Genomic DNA, 25,042 nt, shown 5'->3' with positions numbered 1-25,042 from the left:
CTTATTGCTTGTCAAGTGACAGTGGTTAAAAAGTTACTAAGTTAGTTTGTAAATAGTTGTGGTTTAGGGTTTTTACTGTTTCCTTGTATAAAGTTGTGTAAATAATCAGCCCTATGAACAATACCAGTGTTAATTCAACTATTCCTAACCCCTGGGCAGTTATTGGGAATTATTGTGATTTAGAAAAGCCTCAGGGAATTGTTTTGTGTTGTCTGGCAATCTATTTAATTTTTGTTCTGATGATTGTCTGGCGCCATCAAAATAAAATCAGTTTGTGCTTTTTAAAACCCCCAGTTGTGGTCTCATCCTTTCCGGCATCCCTTCGAACCTCGTGTATTACAGGGACTGACAATATCCAATTAACTAAAATCATGCTGGACCACGGATGTTGCCAGACCACCGGGTGTGCCAGATTAGAGAAGTATTAACAGTATTGTTTAGAAACCAATGCGTGTTCTATAGTAACTATAGCATAATAAAGAGTTTCAGTATTGGGGGGGGGGGGGCGGAGGGAATGCATTTCCTAAATAGGAGATTTTTTTTTTTAATTTCACAATTTGTTATTTTGATGTTGGTGTATATTTTGCAAATGTTATAAGAAAATAAAAGGCTGCGTAACAGGTGGGGCAAGAGGGAACAATGAAGGCTTATATGGCATTGGGGTTCTAGCTAGTTTCTAGAGGAAGGAGAACAGCTCCAACTGATCTTAGGAAGCCCACCAAAAGACCTAAGCACATTTTATTAAGTCTGTAGGATATGTATGTGGAGTGGGAGCGGTACTGGTGGTAATACAATACCTAGACAGGATGTAAGGCAATGAACAGAAGTAAATAAAGGGGGAGGAGCTTATCCATTTATATTTTTGATACAATAAATTGCAAGCATTTACCTTTAAAAAAAATCCTCATGAATATAGCTCTTCAGCTTTGCCAGTCTTCTTAGATGCCCTTTATTCTCTGCTCTCCTTGTAGTCCTTACATTCATCTTCTACACTTCTCTCAACCCTCAGTAGTTGCCTTCCATGTCCCCAGCTCCCAAGCATCTCCCCATCATCTGCTGTTCACATTCGCCTTTCTTATGCCTCTTGAACAGTCTCATGCCATTCAATCCCCCATCTATAAATTTACCTGCCTCTCTGTCCACTGTTTGTCTCTAACCTGAATTTGTCTCCTTATAATTCCCCCACCACCCTTATCTCCTACCCTCCCACCCATGCCTGGAGTTGAAATAAAGACTATTGCATTTTATTCTTAAAATGTTTCTTACCAGATGACTGCTCTGTATACATGTGAAAACGGGTTTGTATAGCTCCAGATAAACAGAAAAGGATGGCAAAACAAGGAGAAAGCAAATAAAGTATTTCTCCACCCTTAACCACGTGTACGCAGAGTCAAGATTAGAGTTTACATTGTTTCCCTGCAGAAAAAAAGGAAGCGAAAACAGTTGACAGCAAGAAGGCAAAGCATCCTTATCTTATAAAATTGTACTAATCAACAGAGCAAGATGGGAAGTTTCCTTTTATTCCTTCTCTTCTAGCTTGGGACTTAGGGCTTCATAATTGAAATTGACTTCATAATTGAAATTGACAATACCTACGCTTTCCTTTTGCTCTCATTTGCCTTCCATACTTATCTCTGCTCTTAAGAGCTCCTAACTTACCACTTCCCTACTTTCCTTAGTTTGGCATTTATTCCATCTCTTTGTAATATTTTCCCCACTAAGCCATCTCTCTCCTCTTGCAAAAGCCAATCTCTGCTAAGTGAGCAAAACCAAACAACTAAATTTGGATTTTCATTGACAGTCATTTTGAAAGAAACAAACCAGAAAAAAATAACTAGAAAAATTTCAGTCTCTACAGTAATATTATTACAAAAACATCATGGGTCAGATTCTCATATGTCTTAAAAGGATGTAGTAGCTGCACTGATTTATGGCAACTGAAAATCTCCCCTCCCCCCAATTTTTTCCAAAACTCCCATGAAAAATTCTACCCAGAGAGGAGATATGGCACATAAAATATCAGAAGATTGGTTTCTTTCAGGGATGGTAGGAACAGGATGAAAATTTAGGCTTATGGTGGAAAGCTAGCTTTAATCTTATTTTTGGAGTGGCTAACACCACTCCATGACTCTTCTACTTTTTTATAGGAGTTTTAATACCTCATCAAGTTACAATCGCCTCTAAAAGGGAGAGGAGAAGTTTTCCAGCTCCCCCTTCCGCAAGAGAAAGCTATCCTGGGCAAAACAGGATCTCTCCATTAGCCACCCTATCTCCACAAAGACAGCAGCCTTATTAAATTACAACTGTTTGAACAAGGTCAAGCACTCAGGGTTTAATTCAAAGTGTTTCCAGGTATAATGCTGTCAGGTCAACTTAAACAAGCCAACAGAGGCTTTGAGCCTGATTAAATATTAAAACAGAATCTTTCACATCTGTTTTTACCCAAGGATGAAATTACTGTACATCACTTCAACCAGCTCATTAATACACTGTACACATATCTTGCCTCAAAGGTTACAGGAATATCAATGCTTTCAGAGTGCCTGCAGTGAAACCTACACAACACAGCTAGAAGTGAGGTCACTTTATACTTTAGCAGGATGTCAATATTTCTTTATAAACGTGAAAGGCAATCAGTTAGAGATAGATTAATTTAAAATTAAAGGATGGAAACCTCCAGTGAAGCTAAATCAGTTGCTTTTGAGCGGAACCTTTTAATCATTCATCTCATTTTCTTTGATAGATAAGTTGATAACAGACATTGCAACAGAAAGTTTGATCCAACGGTAATTATTTTTCAAACTGGAGGGCTGTCATGTCCAACTAGAAATCTGTGGTGTTTTTTTTTTTAAGTTTACAAAGCGTAATTTTTAATTGGAATATAAAGAGGTCCATCAGGATCATCTGTTTAAGCACCTAGCATTTCAAATGATACTTTGATGCTAGATTAGGGGAGAGAAGACGTTTGAAGATATGTTTTCTTTGACAGTGATACAGCCTGCATTAATGGTTTCAGTCAAATATCTGAAATACTCTAACCACCACAAAAATGAAGACTGTGTTGTATTGAAATTTTATTTTGTCTTAAGCAAATTTGCCTTATTAACTAGATGTTTCAAATGTGTAGTTTTATCCTTTGGTGCAAATGCCAGAACATTCTGAAAGTTTCTTCTCTAGGTTTCTTTTATTGGTTGTGTAAACTTGTTGGTATTCAAGGAGTATTTGCTTAAGACAAAATAAAATTTCAATACAACACAGTCTTCTACCACCCACTAATGTCATTTGATTGATACAACCAATGGGACCAAACTATGCTTAATGTAAAGTCAATACATTCTTTTTCGGCTGTTGACACAAAAACCTGCTGGGAATTTAACACTTGAGGAAATTAATCATTATAACACTTTGGCTCAATGCACATCTACATTGAAATAATTCAGTCTTTAATCCACATTATTTGTAGTTGAGTTTAAAGCAGTAAATTTAATATAACCTGGCCTCTTTAAACTGGATCCAGTTCAAAGCGGTCTTCCATCAACACCGGTATATTTAAACTAAATCAAAATATTCATTTTCTAATACATGTACAATTGTTCATTACAGAACACCACAAAGAAAACCCCTCCATTGGAGTTCAAAAGAATAAAAGCATTTACGTTTGATTTGATCAAGTGTCTACAGTGATAAATCTGTCTACTGTGGAAACAGATTTTCTTCAGGCATTACAGGGGTCATCAATTCTTATGTTCACCAAATAAATGCACAGCAGCCTACGTTTCTCAAAATACAGTACTCAAAAGCCACCTATAACAAAATCTTGCTTCCAAAACTTTTCTTTAAAAACTGAGGTAATCTAGCATGGATTTGGGGTGCTTTAAAGAGATAGTACAGACTGAATTTAGTCAGGCTTAACTTATTCTACCAGGTCTTAAGAGCACAAGTTCCCCCCTTTACCATGTCTCTACCCTTTAGCCTGAGAAAGGTAAGACTGTCAAGGACTTGCTCTCTTAAAGGCAGATCCTCAGTTGGTGTAGCCATCAGCTGCATTGCAGTCACTTTATACTATTTGAGGATCTGCCCCTCTATATGCCACATCACCTCCAGTTCTCCCTCCACAGAAGAGGAATATGTTTCCATTTAAAATTGAAGCCAGCACATTTATATTTCATTTGCAGAGCAAAGTCCTCCCCCCCTCCCCCAGTTGGTGTGTGTTTCCCCATCTCATTTGGAAAGGCAGATGAGCCTAGAATTCTGGCCCACACCTTAAGACGTACACATGCTTCTAGACTAGGTCTAGTTCTGCTGCAGTTCTGTGTACGTTTTAGAAGTGTGTTTCCAGGACAGATGATGTCACATCTGAGACACAAAAGATGTTCAAGAATTGGCACTTTATAAACGAGGCTCCAGTGCTGAAAACAACTAGCCTGCAGCCAGTCCAGGTACACAAGTAAGCTAAGTCTACACAATCTCCATTACCCTGGTTGGCATGGAGCAAGGCTCATAGCTGGATAATGTAATTAATTTGTCTGATACAGTGAACCCAGAAGTGGGGAAATGCAGGTGGCAAAGAAGACAAGTGATAGAATGGGCAGTTCAGAGAACACATTAATAGGTATAATTACCATACATACACAGTCATAAGCTAAATTTTTTTCGTTAAAAAAAAAATCACAGTGTGAAAAGCAGGGGTTGGTTTATGATCAAGTCATTGTGCTTCACATTTTTTTCCCCCACTTGGGAGGAAGGGTCAGCAAACTTTAATCCCCAGCCCAGCAGGGCAAACTGCTGGCACGCCGGGACATTTTATGTACCTGAAGCACCTGTAGGCATGGAGCCTTCAGCTCCCAATCACAGACAATCGCTGTTCCAGGTACACAGAAGAGGTGGGACATGGCGACCAACATGTCCCTTGGCCCATGCTGCTTCTTCAGCTCCCATTGGTTGGGAATGGCAAACAGAAGCCAATGGGAGTTGGAAGGCTCTGTGCCTTCAGCCAGCATGTCCCTCAGCCAGTGCTGATGCGGACGAGCTAGGACTGGAAGTTTCTACGTTACCGATATAGAGCTGGCTTAAAAACAGGTCATTAACTTTTTAAACATTTTTTTCTGTAAGTTGGGGAGGTGGCTTTGGTTTAAGTATACATGGTAATCCCTGCAGCCTGGGAAATTGGCTCAGATGCATCAGTTTACACCAAATAGTTACCGTACAGCAAAAAAAAAAAAATCACCACTATTTTCAGCGGAAACCCTAGTATTCATGTTAAAGCTTGTCATCATTTGAGACAAACTGTACACCTCCATTTCAAGCAGATCCACGAGCCCAATGCATTCTAATCATCAGTGCCGTAAGGTAGAAAGGGAGTGTATGTTGGCAGAAAAACATGGCATTGCACAATTGTGGGACTGCTCTCTGATTAATAGGATCCTTGGAAGAAATCAGGGAAAAGCCAAATTTAGTTCTCTTACCAGTAATTTGGGTATTTCCTAAAACGGATCCATTGCTCTGGCCACAGATACAGCTTGTGGGCATTTCTGTCCATATAGCAGAAGTGAGGCAGAGCTATTAGTTAAAATTGCCTCCTGCTGGTATGTCAGCTGAACCCATAATGACCTCTCCTCACAAAAATACTTCCAAGGCCAGGGAAGGAAAGCTAAACCATTACAACTTAAACTGAAGGAAAAGAAAATTAATGTGTCTGTCATGATTGTGACATGTTAGCCCCACTTAACAGCCCACCTTGTCCTGAAATGAAATTAGACATGAAAGGTTAGACAAAAGTAAGCCCACAGAGAATACCACATACAAATGTACTAGGAGAAACTAAAACAAATGTACTAGGAGAAACTAAAACAAACAGGGTAATGCAAAACTAGTCCTTTCTCCTACAACAGATGTATGGCTCTGGACAGAAGTCATAGGTAATGAGAAGTAACAATCAGCGACCATCAACTATGCAGAGGGTAATAGAGGGGAAATGCAAAAATATCACAATGCAAAATATCACTACAAAAAAAAAAAAAAAAGAAAGTACTGTGGTTCAAACAAACGAGACTAATAAACCCTCTAAGACAATAGCATGAATTTAGAAGCTATGGTAAAGTCTACTGAGTTAAAAAAAATAAATAGCCTGCAGAAGCAAAAAGCTTTCTACATAATCTGTATCAACACAAATATACATATTAAAACAAATTTTACCGGTATCTCTTGGTAAAGGATCTACTGGCTGAAAGGGTTGGGTCCCCCCCCCCACCATCCCCTCATTTGATAAACATAAATTTCAATTTTGAAATCTTAAGAAAAAAAATGAAGTTTCTGGTAAACATACAAATTTGCTTAAAACAGGGTTGGTATTTTTGCACTCAAATAATACACATCTTTTCTTCTGATAAGGTTCAAAAAGGATAAGAGCAAAGTCCTGCAGTTACGATGGAAGAATACCATGCACTGCTACAGGCTGAGATTAAGAGGCTGTTCTCCAGAAAGGACCTGAGGATTACAGCAGATGAGAAACTGGATGAGTCAACAATGTGCCCTTGTTGCCAAGAAGGCCAATGGCGTACTGAGCTGCATTAGTAGGAGCACTGCCAGTAGACTGAGGGAAATTATTATTGCCCTCTGTTCAGCACTGGTGAGGCCACAACTGGAGTACTGTGTCCAGTTTTGGCCCTACACTACAGAAAAGATGTGGACAGAATCCAGAGGAGAGCAATGAAAATGATTGGCTAGGGCACAATTTATGAGAAGCTGAGGGAACTCTACTTATTTAATCTGAGGAAGAGAAAAACAGGGAGATTTGATAGCAGCCATTAATTATCTTTTTGAAAGGGGGTTCCAAAGAGGATGGAGCTAGCCTGTTCTCAGTGGTGGCAGATGACAGAACAAGAAGCAATGGTCTCAAGTTGCAGTGTCAGAGGTCTAGGTTGCATATTAGGAAACGCTATTTCATTAGGAGGGTGGTGAAGCACTGGAATGCGTTATGTAGGGAGATGGTGGAATCTCCATCCATAGAGGTTTAAGGCCAGGTTTGACAAAGCCCTGGCTGGAATGATTAACCCTGAGGTCTCCTCTAGTCTAAAGTTGTATACCACCATAGCATAAGCATGAAAATGCCAAGGGAAATTTCCAATTTATTTGCCTGGGGGAGGGGGGAACCCACATTCCAGCATAACAGAATGTGGAGGATTACGGACTCTTTCTGTGTGATGGCCAACCCCATGAGAAATGCATCTGATTTCCTCTGCAGACCAATTTTGGTAGACACCTGCAAGGAAGGTGCAATATGGGAATGCTGAAAAAGGAATAAAAAAAATAAACTAGTCTGATTGCAGAGGAATCCATTTGGTTGAGAATCACCAGAATGGTATTCAACCAACGCATGGAATTGTATTAACTAAACAGTTTGCTAGGAAAAATATCTGTGCATGGCCTGGAATCTTTGTGGGTCAAAACATAAGCAGTCTCTCCAGCAAGGAGTGTGCATTAGGCCTTGTGGATTTCTTCCAAGGGACTTCAATCAAAGCTTAATGTGCCTCAACAAAACTAGGTTTGCTGGTACACTAGCTTTTCAAACACACATTAATATTCCTGAGCTCCTTTTGTATCAATTATAATGAATACTGGACTAGATTTAATGTGTGATATGGCATCGTAATACACTTGGTTCTTCGGAAATAAATCCTCATTATCCATTTCAGACCCCAACTGCAGTACAGAAGGGAACTGCAGGTTTTATGCAAGTTCAAAGATAAGACCTTAGACATTTCTGCTGCTGTCTATTCATCTGGACTACCACTAATTAGAAAGTACGGAAAAGTTTGTCCTCCAACAAGTTGAAAAATGACCAGTTGGGCAGATTAGATGGGCTACAAATAAGCATTGTGTATTCTGAGAACTTTCCCTATTTTTTAACTAGGCTGAATGCCCATCAGCCTTGCTACAGAGGGGGGAAATTAAGTCAGCCTGAGCTTTAATGAAAATTCATGATCCAGGGGAAAAGAGGAAATTGTGTCATTGGCGAGCTGGTGATAAGAACTCATGTCCCGTTTCAGTGGAGCATCCTGCCAGGTAGAAAAAAAGCCAGCCTAGGCCAACCTTGGATCTCAGAGGGAGAAAATTGTTACAAACCACACTGATGTACCATTTCAATACTGAGCTGCTGGGGCTGGGGCAGGAGGGACAGAGTTGTATGTTTCTTAAATTCAGATTAGGTGCTCAATAGAAGAAACAGTCTTTGTAAGAGAACCAGAACCAGCTACCATTCCAAGCAGGTGACCTGACAGACTAAGAGTAAAGATGAAAAAAGTCTATTCTGGCCTTGCTTTCATTATTAACTATGTCCTTAATAGCAACTTTGGGTTGGGAGATTCCTATAGCTCTAAGAGTTCTATGGTAGCGTGCGCATGCGCCAGGAAGGTCTTGATTTTTCCTCAAATGAGCAGATGACAGCCAATTAGTTGACAATCCAGTAGGAGGAGAGCACGGAATGAAAGAAGCCTCCTTACCTACACATGCTCTGGGAATTATTTTAAGGAAGCTCCGTGGCCCATTTTATACAGGAGATTAGACTAGGATTACAATGGCCCCTTCTGCCCTTGGAATCTATTAAGTGCAGGGACAGAAAATGCAGACAGAGAAAAAGTAATGGGAAGGCCCCCCTCAAGCACTTAAGACAAAAAGAAAAATGTTCTAGTCATTATCCACAAAGGGCTTCTACATATTCTTGCTTACCTTATCTGGACTTACAGAAAGGCTTTTGTGTTATGCTGCTAGTCGGGAACAGTCTAACCATGTTAGTTCAAAGACTGTTCCGCTACTGACCACAAAAGATACCCAAACTCTGTGCTGGTAAAGTGCAGTTCATGTTGCATGCATGATTCTATAGGGCTGGTTACACAAGCTTTACAGCACCCAAGAATGCCCCCATACCACAAAAAAAGCCAGCAACTGCAAAATACATGGTTTATACAACTTGACAGGTGAGCGAAGGTTGTCTAGTTGGCAGAATGGTTACCAACATCTCCCAGAAAGTGCCTCCAACAAATTCACTATCCCAAACTTGAGCATGCAGAGTGGCACACGACTATCCTCCTGCTTCTACTACCTTGCTTTCAGAAAGCTACTCCTAACCTTTCCTCCCTTCTTCCTCCTTGCATCTTCCAGTCTATTTTTCAGTTTATCAACACTCTTCATGTGGACAACAAGGGTGGTAAGTCACTGTTCCAATGTGCACAAGCAAGAGGGCATTGAAATTGGCAAATGTGTGGGGCCAGACAGAAAGAATATACTGTTCTAAAGATAAACAGCTTACAGCACCACAGGAAAATTCTGAAAAATTTTTTTTTGCATAAACATCTAAAACCGTGCTGCTAAGCAGCCTTAAACACAAGATTGCAGCACCTCTCACAATTTTCCCTGTGGAGATTTATAGTTAAAAATTCTAACAAATACTTACAGGTTATATTAGAATGAGCTATACCTTTTACCAGACCAATAAATATATTAAATTACACAAGCCTTTGGGCCTAAGAGACTTATTTTTGGATGTTGACAGTTTATAAATTAAATGATTTGTAACGTTAAAAAAAAGCTTTATGATTAGTACTTCTATTATCATGAAAACCTTACAATTCACTGCAAAGATGACAGACTAATGAGTTTGCGTCTCTCTTTTTATTCGTTTGCATCTAACTGCAGTCAATGCCTTAATTTTCTATATAACTGACCAATCACACAGCTATAATTCTTTTCCCAAAAACATGGTAAACTAAATTACATAGGATCACAGTTACCACTCTTAAAAACAACTCCACAATGTAAACTGGGCTCAGTTTATGTTCTGAGAAGGCTTAAGATGTTCACCCTGCAGCCCGCAAAAGTTTGATCTAAAAAGCACTGCACTATAATTAGATTTAAGCAACAGAATTACTCAAAGCAATATACTCATTGATGGGTAGAGCTTTTACAGTAATAGATTATACTCATTATCTAAAGAGACTGAAAAAGCAGCAAGAGCTTCATTTACCTCCTATTCCACAAATTTACAATTGAGTTTCATTGACAGCGGTCGATGGGTACATGCAGATATGAATCCTGCAGGTCCATCAGTGCCAGATAATCACCTGGACTGATAGAGAGAGGAAATGTCTGAGCAGATTCAATCCTGAAACAGCTGCAAACCTATTCAGTACTCCTAATCTTCTGGAATACACTCACCTAGAAACCTTTCTACCTAGAAAACTAAAATGGTAACTTTTTGTTTTAACACCACCCAGATTTAAGACCATTGATAGCACACTTCAGTAATATTTTTAATGCTTAACATAAAATGCAGAGATATCTGCCTGTTCTTATACATAAGATATTTTGTTCTCCTACAAAGAGCAAACAAACAGGTTTGAGAAAATATAAGTGTCCTATTTAAGAGGCACTAAAGTAAATATGCTATGAAAGCTGAGAAACAAACATTTCTTTATAAACAGCCTAAATGTAGGACTGTCCCCAACTGAAGGAGAGGGAGAAAAAGGATAAAAAGTAGATTTCATCAAGGTAGAGCTGTACTTTATACATGTCCCAAACTATTAACCTTGTACACATGACCCAAAACTTGTATTTAGGCACCCATTAGTGTGATTTTTCAAAAGTGACTTAGAAGCACAACTGCCATTGATTTCAGACTGCAAATTCTGATGGAAGAGGATACCCTGATCAAAGCATGTCAGCTCTCTAGACCTGTAGAAGCTCAATATATTGGAGGTGATGTTGATTGAAAGCAGTGCCGACTAGTTGACTATTTTGTTTGAATCGGCAGGATGCTAATAGGGGTCTGGACTTGTCCCTTTCAGCATAAATCAACCATTGATATGTGAAACTCAGCAGAAAAAACAATTGTAACAAAAAAATCTGAAATACTAACAATTAGCAATCTCAAGAAAAAAACTTTAGTAAATTAAGTGTCTAAAATGGGAACTAGAAATAGCTAAACAAATCCAATGAAGATTTAATTTAACAGTGGTTTTTATCCATTCTGCTTCCACAACATCACTCATTCATGCTTCCTCACTAACTGGTTACAGTTTTCTACAGCAGAATTGACAGTAATATCCCAATTGAAGAGTACATATAAACTGGAAGCACCAGTATGTTAATACTTCTACCTTCTTAGAGACATCCAGGATCTTACTATTGCAGTTTGATTCAGCATTTTATCATCTCCATTATTTACATTTGGGATAGTGACCACTCTGATAGAGCATGTGTCTATTCTGCAATGCTTTTCTGCTTATTTTTGACTTCTGCATCAAAATCTTGCATACACCCAACCAGCATGGGGGGAATCCCAGAACTCATGCTGCAACCTGACTCCACTGAAATTCAACACTTAATTAGCCCAAGCCCTGGAAGCCTAAATGGCCTAGCACAGCAAGTCACAGGTTTTTAATTGCTGGGTAAACATACCCTTATACATGGTGAGAAATCTAGCCCTCTACCCTGTTCCCTTCACTTTCAATACACCTATAATCCCCATGTACAAAAAGTCCAAACTTATTTTTAAGGATTATGGGTACTGGAAGAACATTCAAGTTCCCTTCAAGTATTATAAGTATTCCATCAAAACCAGAATATAGCAAACCTGTATTGTTAAATACATTCACAACAAAGGAAGTAGTTTGATAGCCAAGCAGAAGATTTCTTGAACACCTAGGATCTCAGATGAGGAAGAGTTGGTTTGGGGGTTTACATACCTTCTGGTTAAGCACATATGCTAAATAAGCCTTAAAATGATCAGTGGACAAAGCAGTTAATAGTGACATTAATTCTGAAGCCTAATGATAAATTAACCCTACCACCCCTCCCCCCCAAGATTATTTAAGTAATTCCTACCTCAGAGCTTTCTCTTCTGTATGTCTGACTGCGCGCGCGCACACACACACACACACACACACACACACACACACACACACACACACACAAAAACCCACAATGGTTCATATTTTCTCTGACAATATCATGGCTAAAATATTCAGTTCTTTTTATGAATAATGAAAGCCAAAGAAATTCAGAGGGTCCCTCCAATTAGAACTGTTCATATTCACAGCATATAGAAATGTATCTTCAATAAACCCATCCCATTTTCTTAAAGGGAGACCATGGAGACCAAAGTCAGGCTGTTGACATTTGTTATTTTCTGGTGCTAATCAAGTAGCTCAGCCTACCTGATGGAAAACTGAAGCCAAATTCTTGTGGAAAAGGGGCAAGGTGTGCTTCCATCTAGCAATACTGAGTCTTAGCTCCGTACTGAGAATTCGACTTAGCACAACCCGTAGCAGAGCTGATCCTGGTGAAAGTACATTTTTGTTCATACTTCCTGGGCTGTGATCTAGATTTATTAGAATGTACCTAATTCTCTAATGGGGGTTAAAAATTTAAGCATATTGGGAAAATGACTGTGTCAGTAAGGTCTGTGCATACTACCAGCTCCTGTCAGCGAAAACACATTGTTCAGCAGAGTGATGTAGTTATACCAACCTAAATCCTGTGTAAACAGAGCTGTGTCAGCAAGAAGAGAAGCTCTTCCATTGGTCTAAGGAAGCATCTTCACAGCACTGCTAAAGCGCTTTAAGCGTAAACAAACTCTTAACGATTTCATCACCAACTTAGAAATCTCAATTAGCTCCATTTCCATATAAAGTAAAACATAACTGCTTTCAAGACACCTATGGCTTGGTTTATATAATCAAAAATACCAAAATGTAACCATCTTAAGATCTGTCTGACAGTTCTGTTGGCAACACGGATATAAATGAAATGCATCAAATCACAACATAACTAGCTTTTGAGAATATCTTCAATTGTTGTTTGGCACAGACGGGGCAACAAGATGGTACCTGACAATAACTTAGAGAAATGTTTGGACTTTTTGGTTAGATATCCAGCTGACTTTCCCCTTCCTGGTCAAAGAGGCCTGGCTAGGAAGAACAAGAGTGGCTCTGTAGAAATGCCATTCGCATACTGCAATGCAGCATTATCAGTGGGAAATAGGTCAATGGAGGGATGATAGGAGTTACTATAGAGAACTTTCTGGGTGTCTGGCTGGTGAGTCTTGCCCACATGCTCAGGGTTTAGCTGATCGCCATATTTGGGATCGGGAAGGAATTTTCCTCCAGGGTAGATTGGCAGAGGCCCTGGAGGTTTTTCGCCTTCCTCTGTAGCATGGGGTATAGATCACAGCTGGAGGATTCTCTGCATCTTGGGGTCTTCAAAGTATTTGAAGGCTTCAATATCTGAGATATAGGTGAGAGGATTATTCTAGGAGGGGTGGGTGAGATGTTGTGGCCTGCACTGTGCAGGGGGTCGGACTAGATGATCATAATGGTCCCTTCTGACCTTAAGGTCTATGAGTCTATATCCATCAAACCACCTTGCCATAGAGTACATCAAGCAGAAAAGGCTTTTCTTCTGTGATTATGCAAGTTTAGACAGACCAGTGGAGACACTTCACTGTCATAAGTGTTGACTGGTCAGGAAAGGGACACGACACTCATCTTTAAGAGCACAGTACTATTCAAAAGCAGTGACTCTGCCTATCATTGGGCATGTCGAAACACTAAGAGTGAGACGGAGGGATCAAGCCTACCCTTTGTTTCCCTGGCTCAGGAAGCCATATGCCTGTCACCCCGACAGCACCAAGGACAGACTGAACCATAGGCTGGCTCGGAGGGTGCAGAGTGACAGCTGAATGTGGTCGTGGTAGATTTGAGGGATAATGACATTGTTTACTGTCTAGATTAGATACCAGTGCAAAGAATCCCAAAGGCCATAGCTGCCTGCTGTGTCCTGAGCAATATTCATGAAGCAAAGGGTGGAAAGCTGCCACTGGGCTGGAGATGGAGCAGCTATTTGCTGAATTTGACCAGCCAGACATAAGGGCTTTTAGAAGAGCTCAAAATGAAGCCATACAGCTCAGGGGGGGCTTTGAAAAAGCACTTCAACAGTAAGCCTTGGCCCTGTTTTGGGAATTCTGTGAGGACTATAACACCATCAATGCACCTATTAAATATAGAACAAGCACTATAAAAACGATCAATTATTATACTTGTGTGTCACTCTCCCTATGAGTTGTGTGTCAATGTCCAGTAACCAAGTGAGTGGGTGCTTTCAGAACTGCCAGGCACTCCAGGCATATTTTGTGACCTAATAAATACAAATTGTTTTCCAAACAGCATTTTATTCAAGTAACAAAACCAGAGCAAAGAAAAAATCTGTGCTATCAAGACAGGACATGTGAAAAACATTTTAAAAAATGAACAGAACTTAGCACAGGGTAAGAACATTCATGTCCATTTTATCTCCACATACAGCAACCACGGCTTCCATTGATCAGCATATATCAAGCTGTGGTTGTCCTTTATGTCCTCCAGGATGAAGTGGTATACATAGGGATGCAGCCCGTAATACCATGTGGAGAGGGCATATAGGGAGATACTGAAATGAGGTTGTCCATGGATTGTAAAAAGGAGGTGAGCCCAGGACTGCTGAACCATCACATCCACAAGAATATGCAGTATCTGTGTTTGCTACCAGAGAAGCTCCATTATATCCTGGGACATCTCCCACTCCTTTTCCTTCTGGAACTCCTGAGTCTCTCTCCTGTAAAATCTTTTCTTCTCCAGCCTGTCTGCAATAGTCATCCTCCAGGATCTATGGCCACTATCTAATGCAGCACTCGCTTGCAGGATCTCACTGAATATATCCCAAATCCTCTGTCTCCTTTCAGGCTCAGGTATTCTGTGCATGTGGAAGAACCACCGGTCAAGGTCTCAATAGTGACAGCTGCAGATAAAAAAAAACCACAGAGGTAGCATTGTAAATAGAGTCACAACAGAAAGCGAAAGTTAAGATTCAGAACTCCCTTCCTTTGCTTTCCTGAAGTTTTACAGGAGACATAATTCTGACACTTCTGCTTCGGAGGGCATGTCGACACTCACAGCACCAGCCATGGTGCTGGGGTGAGGGAAATGAGGGGGGCCTTGCTTGAAACGAATCAGTATAGCGCAGCGGTACTGAATACTGGAACAGTTTTCTACAGACAGTGGCGATTTTAGCTGATCTCTCACTCCTGAGGGTAACAAAGAGAGAGTGGCCAGCTGCTGCAGGTGTCTCAAAGCAGCCCAACCCATACACTGCTTGCCTGTGTGCTGCAATGGTGCCTGCCAAAGTTATCACTGACTGGCATGGGGAAGCACCTACCATACCTAGAAACCTGTGGGCAAGGACTCCCGTGTGCCTACATGGAAATTTGACGGAGGTCTCAAGAGGATTCAAGGCACACTGTTGCATACATAAACAAACTGCTCTGCATGGCCCTCTCCCGCCTAACTATGGGGAAACAGAAAAGCAGATAGCACTGCCCCTCTCAGTTACATTGCTCTATCCCCTACTACAAATACATTAATGAAAAGTTGATAGTTGTGTCCTGTTAAGTTGGAAGCACCATCAGTACATCATTTTAATGGGAAACACACTTACCTGAGTTTCTTTCCCTTGCATCAGGCTTGCCAGGGCTAGACTGGACTGCAAGGGAGTCTCAAACAGGTCCTGGCTCATAGCATAGCTGGAGCCTCCCAGTCACATGTCCCCAATCATCCTCCTTGTTTTTCATTCCATACTCCGGCTCCGCAGCAGTCTCCACGGTGATTCTCCGTGCTGGGCTGGTGGGGTCTCTGCTAAGTATAGCACGTGGCTCTTTGTAAAAGCAGTAAAAACAGATTGACTGTCGGCCTCCTGATATGCCAGGCACAGTTCCTTCATTTTCACGAAACACTGCTGCTGGTCCCTGTAGGAGCCCTGGTACTGCAACCCCCAAGCAATCCGCTCATCTGTATCCACATTTCTGCAGCTGATCCCTAGCTGTGCCTTCACAGCCTCTGCAATCCAGGAGAAGCAACATCTGCTCATTACTCCAAGCAATGTACTAGGAGCATGCAGCTGGCATGGTTACCAGGGCAGTTGAATACAATGGAGTGTTGCTAGGTGTGCCCACCAAAAGGACAGACAGGAAACATTTCAGAAATGATCTGGGCTTTAAAGTGGAGGTGGAACTTCTGATCTCTTTGACCTCTGGAAAGTCAAGTTCACAATTGCGCTCACAGCAGTCAGCAGTTCTCCAGAAGTTATCACACAAGGCCTAAGGACAATATAAGTAACACATTGCCTATACTTGCTCTGCGTCAACTTGAATATATTAACCAAAGCTTAACACCAGTCACAGACATGGTATTACTACATTGCTATAAATGGGGCACTTGCATTGATGGGAGACAAATTTAATGTAGACACATGCACAATAAGGCAGATACAGGCAGATACAAGGCAGTTTACATAGACATAACTTTACAGCATAGACCTGGCTAAGAAACGGAGAACTACTGTAGTTTGGAAAGAAAAGCCCTGTTAAATTTCCTAGAAACTTCTTTGCACTCAGAATCCTTTACTGAGGCAAAGAAAATTTCCATGATCTTACATTAATTCCTATTCATTTGGGTGGTTGGTCTTTTTATCAAGTGCCTCTCTACTCAAGAGGGAGTATCGCATCTAATGCACTGAATGATTATTCTCCTCCTCCAGTTGTAGAAATCTAGGATGTTTTGCTAAGTGTCCACCTAAAAGCTCTTTTCATGTCCTGGTACTAGTACAGCCATAACTTACCACACTGTTAATATTTGTTACAATTTGGATGGGACACTAACTGAGGTAAAACCTTTTCAGGCTTTCTCCCAGTTACTTCAAGGACAAGTACTTCCTATGCTACTAATTGTGATTACGTCAGGTCAGAAGAAAACTGTGTTGTAACCAACCTGAGCCAGCTATCTTTTTAGTGCACACTGGACCTGAATGGATGAAAAGAAAAAAGGCAATGTTAATCAGGATGAGAGGGAGAATAAGAGTGAAGCAGACATCAAAGGCAGCTAGTTTTCCTCCAGAAAATAAGCAGGAGTTGAAGCACTCTAGATTTTGTGCCACTACTCCCCAATGCAAGTTTCATGTTTCTCTCTAGCATTTTATATAAAAAATTGAATTTGTTTCTCTTTTAAAATTGCTAGTGAATTGAATACAAAACTGGGAAAGGGCAGGAAACAGTCAGCTATGCAATATCCTATACCAGAATGTGAAACGCACTCCAACTGTGGTTGGCTTTTCTTCCCACTATTGGTTACTAATGGAACCACAAAACCTAAGCTAAGCGCTTATTAAGACGAGTACTAGAAAGCAATAAGCCATGCTCTGCTTGAAATCACTGGATTAGTAATTAATTTAGGTGAGAAAGCGAAATCTGTTCACCTCAAATACTCTAGATATCCAATAACCATAATGCCTAGCTGAATTACTCATGCTACTATTTACTTACTATCCTAATTAGTGCTTTTCAGAAATAAACTTTTTAAAAAGGCATCCAACTGTAGAGAACTGTTTGTAGTTTTAAAAAAAAATTATAGTATGGTGTCAGTACTGACGTGCAGTACTGATGCGTGTTGTCGAAGCTTTAGGAACATTGCCTAGATTGTACCTACTTTGTGGCCAGATAAGCAACAGCTCTCATGTTACAAATCTAAAACCTGTGATGTCATTCATGACTAACATTGCAGGAAACTAGAATTAAAAAAAAATTAAAAAAATTAAAAAAAGCAAAGCATAGATGCACATGCAAAGAGTGTGTTTTCAAAACCACTAAATATAAAAAACTCCAAATGTCTTTTAACCCATAAATAAAAGATTAGTCACACATACCTAGACACTTTGTCTTTACCCCTTTCTGCCTCCTGCACAGTAGATAAAATGGACAGGGGTCTCTCCAACAGTTAGTGCAGGAAAGGCACAGCAATGCATGGAATATATCCAGAATTTGTAAAGAACCTCGGTCCAAAGGAAAAAAGGTAATTGACAATTTTTTTCCCCAACTACCAACCACTCTTGTATCGTAATACTGAAGAAAAAAAAAAAAAAAAAAAAAAGAGTGGAATGTATCCAAAATCATTCATTGTTGAATATGCCAGCAAATCACGGAGATTTGGAAGGCCTCTGTGCAAAGGATCTGTTTAACACCTGCCCTATTCAATCTTAATACCAGTGTGTCTCCCTAAAAGCACTTCCCAGCCCAGAAGAGAGACATCCATCACTACAGTGATGACAGCAGAAGGTTGGATAAATGAAACATCTGCAAAGAAATTGTGCGGGTTCTTCCATAAATGAGGAAATCTTATATTTGCTAAGATACTGATACCAGTCTGTCCAGACTGTATCTATTCAGCAACCATCCTGAGCAACCATGGGAAGCAGCAAAGGCGTAACCTAGCCATACACATTACAAAGCTGTTCTGTGTTCCAGTAGTTCAAGACAATTTCTTGTTGATGGCTGTGGACATATTTGACTTTTTGAAATAAAGTTTGAAACCACAGTGAACCTATCCATGTGAAGGGAAGCAGCGGCTGTTATTGTGTATATGGTATGTATAACCCCTAAGATTCCCATTGAGGTTTTCAACATTGAGCTGGAGAGTTAACCTGTAAAATAGGGATAATGCTATGCTTATGGTAGAGAGAACCTAACAAGTCTAGCCCTTGAGAGCCAATCACTGAAATATGAAAAAACTATCCCCAGTTGACAAAGTGGCAATCGCTGCCAAAACGATCAAAGAATACCTTCAGACCACAAGAAAGGCCAAAACAAGTACGTACTTAATAGTGATCTTAATCAACCAGAAAAGGAAGGAATCCCTTTTGAAGCAGAAAGAATTACAACGTGAAAGTATGGCCCTTGAAGGTAGAGAGTCAAAAACCAATCCCTTGGATCCAATGATGGAATTATAGCTACAAGCATCACCATCCTAAATTACTATATCTTCAAACACTGTTTCGGAGTCTTAGATCTATAATCTTATCGAGGACCAGATAATACTAGGGAGTAAATTTCCATCCCTCCGTATGTGCAGAAGCTTCAGTGGGTAGGCAAGTTAGTCTAAGCTCAAACTGGTTCTATGGCTACTACACATAAAAGAGAAGTAATTTGCTGTTTCAGAAAGCATTCATAAGAGGGGCCCCTGAAGGACCAGGACAGGGAGGAAAGTAAAATGGATGGAGTAACCTGACCTTATAACATCCAGAACCTGTTTGTCAGATGTAATCTGCTCCCATGCAGACTGAAGGTGAGACAGATGGCACCCAAAGGGAGAAAGGCAGTTATACTGGCATAGATGAAAGCAAAGAAGTGGGTAGGGGATTTCAGACTATCAAATCATCAACATTTTTATTCTGATGAGGACTGGTGAGTGGTGAAAAGTGGAGGTAGTGAGTGGCTTCTTTCTTTGAAACACTGGTTTCTACCTAAAGGTCTAAGAACATGTGGTGGGCTGGAATCTCCGTGCAGTCTGAAATCTACTAAATTATTTAATTACAGGTCTATAAAGCCCAAGTGATTGCAAAGAGGGCTTACAGGCCTTTTTTAGGTGTGCGGTGATTCATAAGTCATCTCAGCAAAAAGTTTTAGACCAAAGAGAAGATCCTACATGGTATTTTAGACTTATCTAGGGAACCCAAACAGATGGAGCCAGGATGCCTAGTGCATCACAACTATCAAGGAGATGGAGCATGCTACAATATCAGACTCATCTAGCAAGGCCTGTAATGATGTTCTATCCTGTACCTGACCCTCACCTAATATGCAAACGGTTACATGGCATGTCCTCCTGAAAAGTGTTCAGTAAATGTAGTGAACTTGGAATGGTTGATGTTATTAATATTACCAAACTTCTTTGGTGAAGTTGGCATTCCTAAACTGTAAGGTCACAGAGAGATAACTTATACAGCCAAAAAGGTTGTTTTTTTGGTCCTTGTCATATGGGACTGATTTAGAGTGATGCAGTCTGTCAGTTTCATTTACCACTTCAACAATCATGAAGTTAGGCAAAGGATGCAAAAATAAAAATTCAGGGTTATTGGCTGGGACACAATACTCCTTATCAGCACACCTGTACATCAATGGTACAGTTGCTGGGGTCTGTCGGTCTTGGCAGAATCTAGGAAGGCCTCCTTAAATGATCATGGCTGCCCAAGCAGAAGATCTCATTTACAATGTCCAAGAAATTGTCCTGTGACTCTTGGATATCCCCTCAGGGAATTTTCAATGAGCCTACTACACTTTTCATTTGCTTCTGAAAAGTTTTTGAAATCATTGGCCAGAGAAGGCAGATCAGGCACAACCACTTCAGGCAGGAGGAGATATTAGTTAGTGGAATAAACACTGGCCTCTTGCCCCTCAAGAGTTTCCTCCTGCAGTTGTGGTTGTGGAGAAGAAACGGAAGGAACAGGGAATCTGCCTCAACCAGTGAACCCAAGGAGAAAGGCTAGGAGCTCATGAGAACTGTTATCAGTAGGCACCTCAAGGGTTTCAATATAGCCAATCATAGGATATAGGGGAAGGCATACATTGCTGCTCCTACCATTAAGGAACAGCCCTGGTTTGCATGTCAGATGATAATTTCCTAACTCAAAGAGTGTTACCCAAAAAGAGAAAAACTCAGTATTAGACCTCTTGATAAAGAGGAACTCAACACAGAACTAAAAATTAATGGTTTCAGAGGGGTAGTTGTGTTAGTCTGTAACTGAAAAATCTTTTTAAAAAATCCAGCAAATTGTCCTGCAGAACCTTAGGCTACGTCTACCCAGCAGCATTATTTCGGAATAACTGATGTTTTTCCAAAATAACCATGAGCATGTCTACACCGCAAGCCATTATTTCAAAATAATGGTGAGCTGGAGGACGTCTTACTCCGATTCCTGAAAACCTCATTTTACGAGTATGGAAAGTCAAAGGAAGGGTGTTCTTCAACTTCCTGCTATGTAGACCGCATCAAAAGCCAAATTAAGCTATTTTTACTTCAGCTACGCAATTGATGAAGCTTAAGTTGGGTAGCTTAATTTGACTTTTGCCCTGTTGCATAGACATGCCCTTAGAGACCAACAAAAAATGTAGATGGTATCATGAGCTTTTGTGGGCACAACCCACTTCAACTTCACCATCTGTTTTTTGTGGTGATCTCTACAGGACTGTTCACTACTTTTAAAGTTTGAATAAGTAATGATAGTTTAGAAACAAGTGATCGTGATCACATTTATAATCCACATACAGAATGAAGTCCAAAACAGTATAACATGCAGTCGGTGCTTTGAAGGGCCAATTTCATAATTATGAGCCAAACAATTATGAGCCAAATCAACTAGGAGAAAGAATTTAATCAGAAATACATGAATGATAGTTGGGAAGTATTTCAGAACACGTCACAATATACCCAAAAAGCCACAATTAAAGAATGTTAAATAACCAGATCTGCTCTGGAGCGGAAGTGAAGGGATCTATAAAAAATAAAAACTTAAAAAGGGGGGAAAAGGGAGAAGTCAAGAATAATGGCTATAAACGAGAAGCTAGAAATTGTAGAAAACTGATAATGGAAGCAAAACATCACAGGGAGAAATCTATGGAAAGCAGAGTTATGGGCAAAATAAGAAGGGATAGTTTTAAGTATAAGAAGAACAAAAAGTATCTTACCATTAGCCCATTACTAGCTGGAAATGAATAATTCATAAAAGACAGAAGTGTTCATTAAATATATGTTTTCTGTGTTGGGGCAGAAAGCAGATATTTAATTATATTCTTTCCATTCAACTAGTATCTCAGGAGGATGCTAAAGAGCAGCTACTAAAATCAGAAGGACTGGATAACTTACAACCAGCTTTAAAAACTGCCTGAGGAAATGGGCTGGACTCTTAATATTGGTTTTCAGTAAGTCCTAGAACACTGAAAAAGTTACAAAAAAGTCTGAAAGAAAAGTTATTTTAAAGCCAATCTTTTAAAAAATTAAAGGGAATGGCCAAGGTAATTATAGGCCTGTCAATCTGACACTAAACTGGAGCAACATAATGAAGAGGTTGATATGGGACTTAAAGTACAGTTGCCCCCCGAGTTACGACCACCTCCACTTACGACCAAAGGGGTCATAAATGTGGATCTGAGTTACGAACGGTGATCTGCGCTTATGAACGGCATGGTCTCCATGTAACTCTATGGGATCCGAGTTACGAACACTTCAAGTTACAGACCAACTGTTGGTGCGTAACTTGTTCGTAACTCGGGGAGTGGCTGTATTAAACAAGGATAATATAATTAATACCAATCAACACTACGGATGTGATGGTGTAGTTGTTTATATGGTGAACAGATGTGCTCAGGCTCATCAGTTAACCTTCATGGTTACATGCAACCTCACCCCTTCTTCCATGCTGCCTCTGCACCAGAGGCAGCATTGGGGATGAGGCACAGGACAGTGCTCGTAGGGAGAAGCTTTAAACCAGCTCCCTATGGCCACTAGCTCCTGTAGAGCTGCCTCCCACTGCATGTAAATGTGTAACTACTGAACATTTCAGGGTTTACAAAAACAGTTTTAACACCCCTAATCAACAGTTTTTGGGAAATGGATCTTGTCCTACTAACAACTTTTTTTGATGAGATTACAACTTTGGTTGATAAAGGGAATAGTGTTGACATAATATACTTTGACATCTATAAGGCATTTGTGCCACCTAACATTTTAAATTAAAAAAAATACACGGGAAGATATAAAATGAACATGGCATACATTAAAAGGATGAAAAGTCGACTAACTGATAGGTCTCAAAATGTAACTATAAATACAGAATCAACATTGTGCACTTTCAAGTGAAGTCCCACAGGGAGCAGCTCCTGGCAATACGGTATGTATGTTTTTATCAGTGACTTGGAAGAAAACACAAAATTATCACTGAGAAAGTTTGCAGATTACAAAAAAATTCGGGGAGCGGTAAATAAAAAGGACATGTCACTGTACAGAGAAATATCAAACCAGGTGTGTTTTAACACACCTAAGCACAAGCATAGACCACACTAACACTGTGACGACTCTATTCTGGGAAGCCATGACTCCGAAAATGATTTGGGAGGGGGTGGATAATCAGCTGAATATAAACTCGAAATGCAAAATGCTGTGGCCTGAGGGGCCAATGCAGTTCAGAGTTGCACACACAGAAATCTCAAACAGAAGTATTTGGCACTGCTGCAGCCACATATTATGCCCAGTTCTGGTATCCACAACTCAAAAAAGGTGCTGATAAATAGTAGAGAGTTCAGAGAAGAACCATACAAATGATTACAGGACTAGAAAACATACCTCACAGTCAGACTAGCGGAGCTCAATTTAGCTAGCTTAAAGAGGACGCTAAGGGGGGGGGGTCACTTGATTATACTTTTTAAGTATCGACATGGACAGTATTTAATAACGGGCTCTTCAGTCTAGCAGAGAAAGGTATAACACGATCCAACTGCTGCAAGTAGAAGCTAGACAATTCAGCTCGGAAAGAAGGCATACATTTTTATTAATGAAAGATGTATACAATCTGAAGAAAAACCAGAAAATGTGCAATATTTGACCAAGGGTCCTGGTGCAATAACCATCACTGACCACCTTCCTTAAAAAAAAAAAAAATAAAAAAAAAAAAAATCAAGATTGCTCCAAGGATTAGTTTGGGGGGAAATTCTAGGACCTGTTATAAAGAAGGTCAGAGTCAGACCAGGTGATCACAATGGTCCCTTCTGACTGTGGAACCTATGAAATGACAAGAATATATATAAATAAATTATACAAAGCCAGACCTAACCTATTTTCAGATGAACGTTCTTACTACTACAGTAGCTCAAGTTCTATTATTCCATGCCTATTAAACCCCGTATTTATATTAAGTTTTCAACATGCCTAGAAGAGTGTTTAATAAACATTAAACCAAGAAAAAAAGCAAGTGTGAATTTATGCCTGTTATAAAGTTCTCTACAGCTTCACCTATTTTCTTCCTCTATGGATACTTTGTGTTTGTCAATATTATGACTCCAAGACCCACCAAAAACCATTAACTGAGATAATTTGAGGGCGTCAGCAAATAACGTGCACACTATGTTATATTTTACTGTCAAGTAGTCAATGGCTGGCTTTGACTTAGACTTCACATCACTTGGGTCAGTCTTTAATATCTGTAAAGGGACAGCACAGGGGTTTGAGCATTAGCCTGCTAAACCCAGCATTGGGAGTTCAATCCTTGAGGGGGCTATTTAGGGAGTGGGGGCAAAATCTATCAGGGATAATACTAGGTCCTGCTGTGGAGGTAGGAGACTGGACTTGATGACCTTTTAAGGTCCCATCCAGCTCTGAGATAGATATATCTCTATATGTAGGTACAATGATGGTCAGCTATTTGAGTATAAAACCAAAAATTAAGACAAAAAAAGAGGGTAATAAAAGAAAAAACATATGCCATCACCTTTGAAACACACTCACCTTTGGAAGCTTTTTTAAGGAAAAACAGCTTGGAACAGGTTCAAAAATCAGAGGGCAAAATAGCAAAGCCAGCTGCACTGCTTTTTAAAACATTAAAAACAGTCTTCACCAAGAATGAGCAAAAAAGGAATAAATACCAGTTGAAAGTCTCTGCAGCTCCACCTGATGAAAAGTCTCCAGCGTATTACAACAGGCTTTGAGGAACCACTTGCAGGAAATGCAAAACAGCTTTAACTTTCATTCTTGTGTCTGGCAAGAATCTGTTGCCCATTCTATATAAGCACAACTACAAAGAATAGTTTAGAAAGCAGATAGCAGGACAATAGGATGTTTATGCACATCCATGCAAGTTTCAAAATATCAACAAGAGACACCTACTTGCTGTTACTAGGAAACAGAAAGTGGGTGTAAGTATATACACACACACTAACCCAAATGCTGCATTGATACCATGCAGTAAAGCTAGAAGTCAATTTCTGCAATGCCATTGTGGAATTGCTTGCATAAAAAGATTGCTGCCTTCTGACTGCCTCTGTGAAATTAGTCTCCATTATGGGTCCTCATACGCTAATTTCAAACTGGTTTAAGGCCTATCTTCAGTGCAATCAGTCCTGATTTACATTTAAGTGAAA

General features: G+C 40.0%; 1 protein-coding gene and 1 long non-coding RNA gene across 7 annotated transcripts in view; both read right to left on the bottom strand.

Annotated features, from left to right (window-relative positions):
* Window positions 1-25,042, bottom strand: part of KAT6B (lysine acetyltransferase 6B) — a 173,906-nt gene that overhangs the window by 112,776 nt on the left and 36,088 nt on the right. The window lies entirely within an intron of this gene.
* LOC142830478 (uncharacterized) lies at window positions 11,942-23,548 on the bottom strand. Its single transcript, XR_012905763.1, has 4 exons — window positions 17,785-23,548; window positions 16,854-16,886; window positions 15,526-16,183; window positions 11,942-14,829 (listed from the first exon to the last, which is right to left on the bottom strand). It is a non-coding gene; the product is annotated as an uncharacterized LOC142830478 (long non-coding RNA).

The sequence above is a fragment of the Pelodiscus sinensis genome, chromosome 8 (assembly GCF_049634645.1).
Source record: "Pelodiscus sinensis isolate JC-2024 chromosome 8, ASM4963464v1, whole genome shotgun sequence".
Lineage (NCBI taxonomy): Eukaryota > Metazoa > Chordata > Testudines > Trionychidae > Pelodiscus > Pelodiscus sinensis.
This window is presented reverse-complemented; position numbering and strand designations above follow the sequence as displayed.